This window comes from Sphaeramia orbicularis, unplaced genomic scaffold, assembly GCF_902148855.1.
Source record: "Sphaeramia orbicularis unplaced genomic scaffold, fSphaOr1.1, whole genome shotgun sequence".
Taxonomy (NCBI): domain Eukaryota; kingdom Metazoa; phylum Chordata; class Actinopteri; order Kurtiformes; family Apogonidae; genus Sphaeramia; species Sphaeramia orbicularis.
In genome coordinates, this window is record NW_021941569.1 from 1 (window position 1) to 14,425 (window position 14,425).

At 40.4% G+C, this 14,425-nt stretch overlaps 1 pseudogene; it reads right to left on the reverse strand.

Moving 5' to 3' along the window:
• Positions 1-42: 42 nt before the first annotated feature.
• Positions 43-13,925, reverse strand: LOC115416142 (alpha-mannosidase 2-like; annotated as a pseudogene).
• Positions 13,926-14,425: the final 500 nt, after the last annotated feature.

Consider the following 14,425-nt stretch of genomic DNA (forward strand, 5'->3'; position numbering starts at 1 on the left):
CAGGTATGCACCACTTTTGTCCCCTCTGGTTCTGTTCCGTACCACAAGAACTGGACCTGCACCTGACGACCCAGACCGGACTGGAGGCGAGGCTTCTGCAATGACCACACCATGCAACGAGTGAGTAAGTAATTAAGTACATTTGATTTGTAGGAACACTTTTTACAGACAGGGATTCACCAAGTGCTTTAAAGTGCAAGACAATAAAATCAGTTAAAATATAGTTAAAATAGTTAAAATATAGTTAAAAGTACAATTAAAAACGGTTAAAATACAGTTAAATACAGTTAAAAATAGTTAAAATATAGTTAAAATACAATTAAAAACGGTTAAATACAGTTAAAATGCAGTTTAAATACAGTTAAAATACAGTTAAAATATAGGTAGAAATAGTTACAATATAGTTAAAATACAATTAAAAATGGTTAAAATACGTTAAAATGCAGTTTAAATATAGTTTAAAATACAGTAATAGATTCACCGTCCCTCTGGGGTTTGCAGGATGCTTTTATTTTGAAGGTCTGACCTGCAGTAGCCCAGTGTGGCCAGAGCTCCATATTTGGATGTGCTTGTTGCTAAGTGACAGGGGGGGCGTTGGCCTCGGGGCCTGGGGGCGGGACACGCTAAAGTGTTCGGTCTGGACGGTCGGCGCCTCGCCGCCACGAAGGAAGACGTACCGAGCCCGGGGGGTGGAGCCGGTAGGCGCTCTGGTCACATGATACACGATGAGCGCCAGAGGAGGAAGTTCAGCGATGAAGGACAGCTGTGGAGGAGTCAAGGAGGAGGTCATGTGGGAGGAGTCAAGGAGCAGGTCATGTGACCACCGTTTACACATTCAGACATGTTAAATCGAACACGTGTCACCTGAAATGTCTCTGGGGACGCACGGCTCGGCTCCACCCACACTGCTGAGATCTGCGCCACCATTGGTCGACCTGATTCCGCCTCAATAACCCGAGCGTCAGGAGAGTCGACAACAAGATTGACGACCGAAGAGCGGCGCTGCTCAGTCGGGTTAAAGACGATCAGTGACCTGAGGATCAATAACCAGACGATCAGTTACAGTTTATCCTCACATTTGTCTGTGTTCCCTCTCCCCTGACCCCGCCCCTCTTGGCCTGACCCCGCCCCCCACCTGGGCCCATCGCTGAGTCTGAGCGGCATTTTCTGAGGCAGAGCATCATGTGCCGCTATGACATCATCCTAAAAAAAAAAAAAAAGGATGACATCACTGTGACATCACATCAGGTTACATCACATGACATTCCCATGGGGTGCTGGGGTCAGAGGTCACCATTAGGAGGAAGGGTTTGGAGTCATCATGGTGGTACTGATTCTTGTCCAATAGAAGCAGCCAGTGGGCGGAGCTCTGCATCACTTGACGCAGGTTCAGGATGGAATGAAACAACCTGAAAACAGTTCAAAATACTTTATTATTATTATTTTTATTATTATTATTTAGTTTCTGTATTTCATGTAGTAAATTTAAACTTTAAAGTTAACAAAGTGCTAACCTTTATGCTAACAACATACTACGTTAGATGCAAAATGATTGATGGGAAATGATTTTTTTTTGTTTTAATATTTTATTTACCAGGTGGCAGTTTTATATCAGAATATGTTATGATATAGAAGCTTAAAGATGCTAATGACAGCTACACTGAAAATTAGACGCTAATGTACAGTGAATGATGGAGGCTAATGCTAAATGCTAGCGGCTCACACTAAATGAGGTGGTACCTGTGGCTGTTACCATGACGACGGCATCCTTCAGCTGAGAGCATGGAGAAATCAGTAAAAACAGAAAACATGCCAATGCTAAAGAGCAGCGTATGCACATGTGTAAGAGTAGAACATGAACACATGCTAACACCGATTTAAAATGTAAACAAAGAAAATAAAATTTTAGACAGAAAAGAGATCAAGTTAATCATGTTTATTTATGGATAACTCATCTAAGCATTGTAAATGTATAAATACACTGAAATGCTAATGCTAGCATCAACCCTTACAACTGACAATGGTTTACTGGACGACATGCTAATGTCCAAATGCTAAGTTCAAAGGATAGTGTATCCGTCTCTAAATGTTTCTTGTATGCTAACAGCTAACCGCCCCGATGCTAACAGGACATGGTCACCTGGTGCCGTAGTCGATCACCACGGGGTCACGGGCGGTGCCAGTGACGGCATCATGATGCTGGAACAGCCCTAGGCTCCGCCTCCCCACTGTAAGACGCCCGAAGTGTTCCTTAGCTGGGAAGTCGTCAACTAGCCGTCCATCACCACGGAAACGGCGCATCTCAGCCAACGTAAGGCTGAAGAGGATTTCTGTCGCTCTGATGACATCATCAACAAATGACATCAGTGATGAAGGTGTCATCATGAAAATAGTTATTTTAATTTTGCATGGAAAAACAAAAAGCATCTCCTCAAAAAAGACAGACTTTCAGGATCTAGAAAAGAGGCAGGATTTGAGGCATTGGATTTTATTGATTTAAACAGTACAGTCTACTCTCGTTAAACCGCCCGCCGTTATACCGCCATTTCCGCTTATCGCCATCCGCCAGCCCAGTTCCATGCACAAACAACACTTATACCATTGATTTCCCGACCGTTTATACCGCCAGCGCGCGGCGCGGCGCGGCACCTCCGAGGTGCGCCGCCGTGGCACCTCCGAGGTGCGCCGCCGTGGCACCTCCGAGGTGCGCCGCCGTGGCACCTCCGAGGTGCGGCTCCCAGTGTTGTCTTTTCCGTGGAAACCGGGTCGAAATGGCTCTTTGAGTGTTAAAGGTTGCCGATCCCTGCCTTACAACATAACAGAATCAAGATTTATTTAGAAACGCAATTAGAACGGGTTAACAGAGGCAGCATAGACATCATATAGTAAAGACATGCACATTATGGACGCAACCCGTTGTAACGCCATTTTCGCTATACCGCCAATTTGGCCGTGAACGGAAGTTGGCGGTATAACGAGAGTAGACTGTACATTTAAAATGAAATGGATTAAGGAATGTCTAGCAGCTCCTCAGTCTATTTGGTGTTTTATTCCACACAACATATTTAAACATGCTGGAGGTTTACTTTTTTATTGTCTTGTAATTACAGTCTCACCAGACTCCCTTTGAAACTTTCTAAATTCTATCAACAAGCTCTACTTTCTTGGAAACTTTGCTATACACACAATTTTTCTCCACACAAAGCTATTATTTGGAATAATGAAAATGCTATTGTTAGAAAGAAATCAATTTTTTCACAGAGCTGGATCGACAAAGACCTTATTTTCATTAAGACCTCTTTGACAAAGATGGAAACTTATTAAGATACGAACAATTATGATAATAAATCCGTTTCCAATTCCAAATAAAGAATACAAGTATGTATTCAAAGCAATCCCTAATGGTATTTCTTACTTGTGAGAAGTCATCTTAGTTATCAAACATCACAGACAGATAAGCCTGGTTTATGGATTAATGGCATTAATATTTTAGCTGCAGCTGCATGAAAGGAGGAACATTTCCCCCAGAGGGAAAACAGTCTGGAATTCAACTGTCTCTAAAACTGAGTGGTCAAAAACATGGACATGACCATAGAAATACTGGATTACAAACAAAATCTGAATTATACATCTACAGATTTTACATAACATATCCATCCAACGCTATTTTGTCTTGATTTTCTGACGTGGAACAAATGTGTAACTTTTGTCATTCTGAATCTGAAACTACTCTACACTTATTCTGTGTGAACACTCTTCTAATTTCTGGTCTAAAATTGAAAAATATATCATATCTAGAAGTAATGAAAAGATAACTATAACATCCCAAAATGTAATTACGTATTTTAAACATGACATTCACAATTTAGAATTTGTTGTAAAATTGTTCATTTTATTTGGAAAATTTCATATACATAAAAATAAATAGACCAAAATACACCCAAGTTTTAAATCTTCCTATTGGAACTGGAAAAATATATTAAATCTTTAGAATTTATCTATAATAAAAAAGCTCTAACACCCTGGATATTTATAAACACTTCTTTAATATTGACTGAACTCTGTTGCATTTATTTATTTTGTTAAATCTGTTATTTTATGTATTTATTACTTTATACTATTATTTGTATATTATGCTTTGTGTCTTTAAATCTATGCAGTATTTTCTTAACTATTTGTTTAAATGCTTTCCCTCTCTGGACCTCTTGTTTGTTTCAAATTTTTGGATTGTATACTCAATGTGTTCAATGAAAGTTGGCAAAAAAAAAAAAAAAAAAAAGGTTCATCTAGTAAAGTAAAGGGGATAAATAAAGCTACAGTTACCTGAGCGTGGCCGCCAGCGTGCCGGTCCAGGCGTTTGTAGAACGGTCCTGGACGTGTAGTATCCGCTCCAGTAGTGGTCGTCGCGGTCGGCGTACGTAAAGAAGTCGCCGCAACCGTGGGTAAATTCGCGTCCAGTCGAACGCAGCTTGCCTCTGCTGCGCCGCAAAGTAATCTGCAACGTCCCGAAGCGAGCTGGGAGACGGGTAGATGACGGACAGACGGTCACTGTTAGGCCCCGCCCCCTCCCAGGAGACGGGTAGATGACAGACAGACGGTCACTGTTAGGCTCCGCCCCCTCCCAGGCACCCAGGCCCCGCCTCCTCACTCACCTTAACATGGAGCTCCGGATGCTGCTCGAAGTAGTCGAACAGTTTCTGGTAGTTACTGAACTGAGCGTCCCATTCGCTGGAGTCGACGAATCGGAAGTCGTCACCGAGGGGAACGAGAAGGACAGACGTTCGGAAGAGGCGGGACTTCTGACGGTACTGGTCCAATAGGAGAAGAGCTCTGAGACACAGAAGAAACAACAGAAATACAACATCAGCCAGAAAACAGACATTTCCGTATGAAATCGCTGATGTCTGAGCTCCGCCCCTCTCACCGCTCCTCTACGTTCTCTTTTGTGATTGGCTGTGGCGAGATCCTCCAGGGGCAGAAGACCCGCCCCCCCGGCAGGCGGTGGAAGTCGAACTGACAGCACACCGACGGGTTCGGACCACACGTGTGCGGCACGTCGTAGCTGTAGAACGGCATCATGTGACACGTGATGTCACTGCGGGACGAGGAGTCTAACACGGAAAGTGGGCGGAGTTAGAGCGACCATTACAGGACAACGGTGCTTGTATTTCTCATTCTACTCGGTATTTAATTTCTTTCTTCCCACCCCAGTTCTGTCGCCATAGAAACTCCAGTGTCTGTTGGCGAGCGAAGTGCTTCTTGATGGCGTAGTGAACGCGCTGGATGACCATGTTCTGAAGCCCCGCCCCCTTCAACAGGTAGGTCATGGAAGGGGAGTGGCCAAAAGGGTCGATGGCCCAGCCGCTGCTCGGCTTCACACCTGGACACGAAACAAACACACATGAAAACAGGCGACGTGATGATGTCATACATAGAGGAGGAAGTGATGTCACACCCAGGTGGCGCTGTATCCACTGGTGTCCTTCGATCAGCTGATCCAACAGAGCGAAGTAGTGCGAGTTGGCCTCGTCCGCCATGACCCAGCCGCCCGTCACCAGCTCCAACTGCCCCGCCTCCAGCAGCCTGGCCATCACAGAGCAGAGCGGGTCAGAGTGACGCCGGCTCACACAGGTAGGACACAGACAGGTGAGGAGACAGAGGGAGGGTTCACCGTTTGACCAGCGCCCTCTTCTGCTCGTCGATGTCATTCCACCATTTAGAGAAATAACTGACCTCTGCCCAGATCATCTTCCTCCTGTAGACGAGAAAATAAACAACAAACGCACAAGACGACACGAAAACTGAAGAAAAAGGCACTTTTTCAACCAGCTGAATATGTTAGAATATGTTTATATAGTGATATTAATTAAAGCCAAATATCAACATGATTCAAAGACAAAGATATAATTTTAAGCATATTTGAAAAAAAAAAGAGTCAAATTTCAGAACAAAGTCACATTTTTTATTAGAAATTCCATTGAAATTTCAAAATGTAAAAGATTTTTCCTTTTGCTGTCGTTAAATGTAAAAAAAAAAAAAGTCAGAAAATAATGACTTTCTTGAATTAGAAAATGACTCAAAGTTCATTCAAAACTATACAAGTAGGTTAATTAAGCCTTTAAGACCTGGAACTATTTCTATAGCAACTTCTTAAGTGATTTATCTCTATTTATTTTAATATTATCCTCCGTATTTTACATGTTTTCAGTGTAAATCCTGTATTTTCTATATTTAATTTGTTGTTCATGTAGATGTTCATTGAAGCTCAGAGTAAATTCAAAGGTTATTTGATCAAAAGAGAGAAAACTGAAGAAAAAGGGACTTTTTTCAGTCAAATCGATCATTAATTAAATTCTAAAACTACCATTTTATGCTGATGATATTGTGAACTATTTTTACAGTGACTTAAGTCATTTATCTCCATTTATTCTAATAATCTCCTCTGTATTTGACATGTTTTCAGTGTAACTCCTGTATTTTTCTATATTTCTATATCCTGTAGATGTTCCTTCAAGTAAAGTCAAAGGTTCTAATACGTGAACTTATAAACATAAAGGTGGGTGTGGTTCTGCTGGTTCTGAACAGACCTGCTGTCATCACTCATGTAAACACATCAGCTAAAATTTCCTTAGGGGGTCAAAGGAGTGGCCATTTTTGTCCAAAAAAACAAAAAAATAAACCCAGTGTTGAAATAATGCTAATCCATTTATGCACAGACTACTGATATTATTTGACAGTGGAAGCTCTACTTTCATAAATATCAGATTTGGAATATGGTATAATAGGGTTAGGGTTAATATGGTATAATAACCCTAACACCTGGCGGGAGGGGGGGGGGCATTGAAATTAATAAATTCAGTATAGAACAGAATATAGCATAGAATATAAAATAATAACACAGAATAGAAGAAAATAAATTAGAATAGAATTCTTAAAACAGCATTAGAAGGAGCATAAATAACTGGTGGACAGACGTGACATTACCCATGATGCTCTGGTCAGTCCCAGTACTTTATTAGGAATAAACTTATAGACTTCCTATTGCTAATTGTGCTCTTCTTCATAAATGTTGGTATTGTGGATCTAAAACAATCCCAGCTGACACAAAAACACTAAATGTGTCAGTGGACGATGTGACATGGTTGTTGTGGATCCCATCATACTGATGCTCTGCAGCCATGTCAGCGTTTACACTAATGATCCCTGTGCAAAAACTAGGAGCACTATTATTTATTGGATAGTTTAGCATCAGACTAAAGAGGACAGAACAATCTAGAATTGTTCTTTGTGTCTAAAAATGCTTCTTATTGTAAAAGTGTTGATGTAAACAGTGCTGTGTGCCATTCTTCATGTATGTATTGGTGGAACAGAAGCAGGATGGATCAGCACCATACTCCAGATTGAACCTGTACAAATAAAACATGTGATATGGAGGAGAGAATCTGGGAAGAAAAACTGGGGAATCCAAAAGAAGAGAAGATTTGTTTTTCAGCTCAGTTCAGTTCAAATAGAACTTGTCCATTTGTGACATGAAAATATAGCATTAATTGTGCTGAAATGGTTCATTTTGGAGCTGAAAACATAGTTCATATGAGCATCAACATGTTGAACAGAACTGAAATCCTGTCCATTTGAACAACTGTCATTTACCAACACAAAGTTCCTTTGGATTCACTGAGACTGATTTAATATGAACACAGACACAAAGAAGAGCTGTGAGCACATGTGAGATGAAATAAAGGTGGGTGTGGTTCAGCAGGTTCTGAACACACCTGCTGTCGTCGCTCAGTTTCAGAACCATGTTGTTCAGGATGTGTCTGGTCTGATCCTCATAGTAAAGGTCAAAGGTCTTCAGCCAACCTGCAACACAACCAGCACAGTCACAAACCCAACCAGAACCTGAACCAGAACCAGAACCAGAACCCTGGATCCACTTCAGGTCCAGATCAACATGTTCAGACCAAAGACCAGCTGGAGAACCTTTTAAGGACCAACATTAGAACAGGCTTCTTCTGGTTTATTTATTCTGTTTTTGTCATTTAAGTGTCAGAAAATGTCCTTTTTGACAATTGTTTTGCACATTATTACTTCTACCTTTCAATATCTGTCCATTAATTATCATTATTACATTATATGTAATAAATGATTCAAACTGTGTTATAATTAAAAAAAATCTTTTTCAATTTTTCATCATATTTATTATGAAAAACAAGTGTAAATATTCATAATGAAACTTATTATAGAATTTTCCACGTGTTCATACATTTGAGTCAGGGTTCAACCTGTGGCTTTGGAAAATACGACTACTTCATTTAAATTCATTTTATTTTAGGTGGTGAAAAAGATAAGTGTGTGTTGGTGTAAGTCCAGACTAGGGATGGAACCATATATGAAAATTTCATATCACGGTTATTGTGACCAAAATTATCACAGTTATCATTATTATCTCAGTATTGTTAAAATTGTGCTCAAAATGTTCAAAAAGTACTGATACACACACTGAAAGAATTGAACCAAGTTGGATAAAAAAAAAAAACAACAACAAAAAAACCAAATAAAATAATTGGTACAATGTACCTTCTGTTGCAGAAACATTCAAATATGATGCTTAACAAACCTTTTCAAAGACTTTAAAAGTGAATTAGGGATGTAACGATTACCGGTAAAACGATAAACGGCCGTAAAACTGCAGACGGTTAGTATTACCATTTAAATTCTAATTATCATGATAACTGTGTTTGATTACCATACTTTTAGGGGAAAAAACCTGATGTAAAGATCTGCTGTAATATCAAATATTTGAGTATAGTTTTAATTTATTACAGTTTTAATTGTATATACCTAATATTTGGAACCAATATTCACATATTCACAGACCCACAGTAGGTCAGTGAACGCACCACAGTGGGTCAGTGAACGCACCACAGTGGGTCAGTGAACGCACCACAGTGGGTCAGTGAACGCACCACAGTAGGTCACCCACAGACAGAGGTCCACATGCACACGCTGTTGATGACGTTCCAGTTCAGATTTACAAATGGACTGAGACTGAAAACATGAACCTGAGGTAGACGTTCAGGGTCCACAGCACATGAACCAGCAGAGTAAATATTTGAACTGACTGTTATTTATTTACACGTTTGTTTTACTGGATAGTTTAAATTCAGCTTTGAGTTCAGAAATACTGTACGAAGATTTTATTTGACAGGATCCTTCAACACTTCATCTTTTTCCTCAGAGTTTAAAATGTTTTTGTTCCACACAGAAATGTAATTTTATTTTATTTTCTCTACAATTGTTCAATGATTTCATAAAAACAACACGATAGTTTTGACCCCTGAGACAAATTCAGCCTCAAGGAGTTTTACAATCTATTTATATCTGTCTGTCTGTCTGTCTGTCCATTTAATGACATAATCCCATTATCTGCAGAATGCTTTGACATTTCTGCACCAAATGTACACACAGATGATCTAATCTAATTTATAATTCAGTAACTTTAACAGAATTTTACACTAGATTTGTTCCAGGGGTATTCAAAGTGCACAGTATGTTCTGTTTTTTTATATAGAACATAAAGATACAATAGATGTGTGCAGGGTTACGTTCATTTTAGTGGTTATATGGGTTGTGTCTAGTTGTAGACAGAGCCCCTCATTTCACTGACTGATTCAAATACACACATTGGATCAGTCTATGACCTGGAGAGATCTGACTGTAGATTTACACATACAGTACAACTATTAACCAACTTCAGCCGTGGCCTAGATGGCTGGAGGGTCAGCTTGTGACCAAAGGGTTACCGGTTCGATTCCCTGGACTGGCGGAGAGTTGTTGGCTGATGTGCCCTTAAGCAAGGCCTGACATGGTGAGCCCACTGCTCCAAGTATAGAGTTAAAGGTGTGTGGTGCATGTTTATGTGTGTGACAAAATAAAGACGCTATTCTGTTCAGTTCTATACAAACCACAAAAATACAGAGTAGGGATGTAACGATAAACAGCAGTAAAACTGCAGACGGTTAGTATTAGCATTTTAATTCTAATTCTCATGATAACTGTGTTTGATTACCGCACTTTTAGGGGAAAAAACCCTGTGGAAAGATCTGCTTTAATGTCAAATATTTGAGTATAGTTTGAATTTATTACAGTTTTAATTTTCTATACCTAATATTTGGAACCAATATTCACTATTAAAGTCTTTGAAAAGGTTCATTAAGCATCTGTGTGTTATTTATGCAATAAATTATATACATTTTTCAAATCGGATTTTATATATTTTTTGTGTTTTATTGTCCTTTTGTGTTTTTATAGTAGGTTAAAGTGAAAAAATAACAGATGATGTAGATGAAGTTGTGCTGAAAAAACAGATCCCAAACATGGGTATAGTAAACATTTGTTTCTATAGTATATAAAGGCCAAACCAAAAGGACTGAAAAACAGACAGAATAGACTCAGACCACTAAGGGTTAATATGGGAATGTTTCTGACACAGAAGGGACAGTGGGACTGTTATATTATTTTATTTATTTATTTATTTTCAAAATAAAACTCAGTTAAATTATTTCAGTGTGTGTATTAGTACTTTCTGAACATTTTGAGCACAATTTCATTAATACCATGATAATAATGAAAACAGGACCAGTGTCCTTGTAGCTTACCGGCCAAATTCAAAGCTTTGGGAAATGTATCCAGATGTCATTTCTTCTCCCCCAGTTCTGTGTATTTATTCTATTACAGAAATAGTCCATGTTTTGCTCATATTCAATCAGATCTGTAAAAAATTCAAATTCACACTTGATATCATTGATACTGATTTATTGGATCAATCCACTTCCTATCTGTTAGAATGGGAACATTTTTCAAAGTGGCACCAAATCCAGAATCAGATCCAGATTGAAAAAATAATATCAATCCCTTGTGTTGACATCATCATACAGAAGCTGTACACCAAGTTTGAAGTCAATCGGAATTGTAGTTTCAGAGAAGACGACGATTGAAAGTTTTGTAACGGACGACAGACGCCGACGGACGCCACATGACGACAATAGCGTACAGCCTGTCAGCCGGTAAGCTAAAAACTGTGATAATTTTGGTCACAATAACTGTGATTTAAAATTTTCATATGGTTCCATCCCTAATACAGAGAGAAAGAGTGAAAAAAATCTGCAAAACACGAAAAAAAACCCACATGAAATCCCACTGGTAGAACACTCCAGAACAGCTCTATCATTATTAAATACAATTATGTCCAAGAATTCTCCACTAAAACGCTGATAAAAGTCACAGAAACCTTCCATGTCTCTGTCACCGACTGCACTCTGCTGCTCTAAGCTCTGCCCACTTCCACCCCTCAGGCCAATGACAGACCTCTACCCTCATGTGTTCTAGACCAATAGAACGAACATGACCTCAGATCAAAGATGGCGGTTGGGTTCTGTGTCACCAGAGACGCAGTCGTCTTCAAAGGGTTAAATTTTGCAGTCGGTTTACGAGAGAATGACGACCGTTCGCAAAGTGACGACAAATTAAACGTTTTCAACTGTCCGTGTCGTTCGGACCAACTGGGGTCGGCGTCGGGTCTGAAATGCGGTTTTCGGACTTACCCGGGTCATTATGTGAGTGAGGAACCACGAAGACTTCCAGCGGCTGCTCGTTCCACTCGTTGCCTTGGTAACGGATCTCAAAGCCCTGTTTCCAGGCGCCGCCGTCGGGGTTATCGAAGGGTAAAAGGTCGTAAACATCCAGAAGCTGAACGACGAAAAAAAAAGGTTCAGTTCATCCAAAACAAACTTCACATACAGACACATGAACCCGATCTGAACTTCAGCGTCTAAATATGGTCAAACCGACTCTCACCTTCACACCCTCGGCTCCACCCTTCATCTCGTCAGCCAATCGGCAGCCTGGGAGCGGGTCGCCCTGGTTGTGGGCGGGGTCTGCACTGCTGTTGGATCCTCCTCTTCCCCTTGTTTCCCATGATGCTTTGTGTTGGAGAAGAGAGTTACGCAGCGTCGCCACCAGGCGGTTGTTTTCGGTGAGAAGATGTTCCAACCTGTCAATCTTCAGTTGGAGGCGGGACAAGTCCTGAAACACACTCTGATTGGTTAAAGGCTCCTGTCCATATAATAAATAATCTGTTTCCTCTAATCCGAACGTTCACACCAGTCTGTTCTTTACTCACTTCGTCCAGGTGTCCAGCAGGTGGCGCCCCGCTGTGTTGTAGCTCCGCCCCCTGCATCATTTCCAACATACGGTAGAACGACACCACGGCCACACAGAAGACTCCGCCCACCAGAAGTGGAAGCACCCGACTCCTCTTCATCACCTGTCAGTTAATAATCAATATGCTGATGACGTGATCAGGCCTGGCTCCACCCCTCTGACCTTCAACATTAGACCAACCCATCTACCACCAGGACACGCCCCCTAGTGCAACATTATAAGACCAACCCATCTACCACCAAGACACACCCCCTAATGCAACATTATCAGACTGAATCAGAGCGCAGTGGCTCCAGTCCACCGGAGGGCGCTGACACTCCTCCAAAAGGGTTTAAAGCCAAACTAGGAAACATGTGACTGTTTGGGTTCTTCTGCCATTGTCCACCACAGACCAAATCCAGCTGGACCGGCCTCAGTCCACCACAGACCAAATCCAGCTGGACCGGCCTCAGTCCACCACAGACCAAATCCAGCTGGACCGGCCTCAGTCCACCACAGACCGCCAACAGGCTGATGCTGGTCCAACTCCACAGGATCCAGTTTCTGCGTCACGTTGCTCATGTTTGTCTTTGTTTCCTTTGTGATGTGTTCATCTGTTTGTGTATGAAACATGGACAACACATGGATGGACCATGTGTCAGTCTGGTTTAAGTGTCTGCAGGGGCAGGTGTGGTCTCAGTGGGAGGGGTCACATGGTGTCAGGTGTCAGCAGGTGGAACAGGTGTCATTACTGTGTGTGTTTTGTGTTACAGAAAATGCACAGAATCCAACTTCGACATTTGAACGGCCGTTGTGTTTAGTCCTTTCACTCATCAGATGTGTCATAAATACCAGAACGTTTGAGGTCAGATTTGTTTCATTTTCACCATGAAAACAGAAGATGTCTTAAAAATTTAAACATTGATATGAAAATGGAAGAGGCAGTTAAAGACAACGAACTGAGATGTTTTACTAGAGGAGACTCCTGTGAGCACCAGGAGATTAACGAGGAAATGTGGATTATTAATATGCATTATTATTATAATCATAAACAACGATGATAATGATAATAATAATACTAATAATACTAATAATAATATTGATTATACAAATTACTCTCATTTTCTTCAGATTACTCTGAATATTATAATCTGAACTCATTCATTCTTGTTTTTTTTCTTAATATTGTGATTCATTTTAGTTCTTATGACCCCATTACTGTAAACAATAATATTTTCTTGATGACTTACCAAACTCAATAAAAACAAAAACTGAATTTATTAATAATCCTGCGTAAACTCATATTTTCCTTGTTTTTTTTTTTAATATTCTGATCTGAACTCCTCTTTCTTAGTGTTTTTTTTCGCCACCATTCTGATGTAAACTTCTTTATTTTATTACCACCTGAATGTAAACTGGTCTTTTTCCTGTTTTCCGTCATATTCCGTACTTTCTAACAGTTCCTGTGCACTTTTCTTTGCTAAAACTCAAACTCAGGTAAACTCAGACCCACCTGACTCTCCACTTCCGCCTTCACAAACCGAGGTTTGCCTCGCGCGCTCCGTAACGTCGCGCGCCCGTTCTCCCACTGTGCTCGCGGACCGGTCCACTGTGTTCCCCGTTAAACTGGCGCCCGTTTTAACGATTTAATAAAATAAACCGAGTCCGTGAGTGACGCTGAAGTACCCGCTGCTGCGCGAGTTCAGGATGACACTTGCGCCTGCGCAGTACTGTCTGTTTTGCTTCCGGTTTGGTTGAGCTGACTCAGCGCAGCACGAGCACGATTTCCGGTCAGAGCCACGTGCGGTTTCCGGTCAGATGATAAAGTTCAGCCTGTTTGTCCAAACTGTTTCACTGTTAAACCTGAGCTGTTCCACAACAAACATGAAAGAAAAAGAAGATAATTTAAATAAAATAATTAAATCCGCATCAGTCAGACAAACCCCTGAACCTGAATGACGTCACCAACCAAACACTACACATGGGACAGTTGAAAGTTCCAGAAAAGATAACTCTAACATCCCAAAATGTAATGACATATTTTAAACATGACATTCACAATTTACAATTTGTTGTAAATTTGTTCATTTCATTTGGAAAATTTCATATACATAAAATAAATAGACCAAAACACACCCAAATTTTAAAATCTTCCTATTGGAATTTGAAAAATATATTAAATCTTTAGACTTTATCTATAATTAAAAAAAAAAAAAAAAAAAAG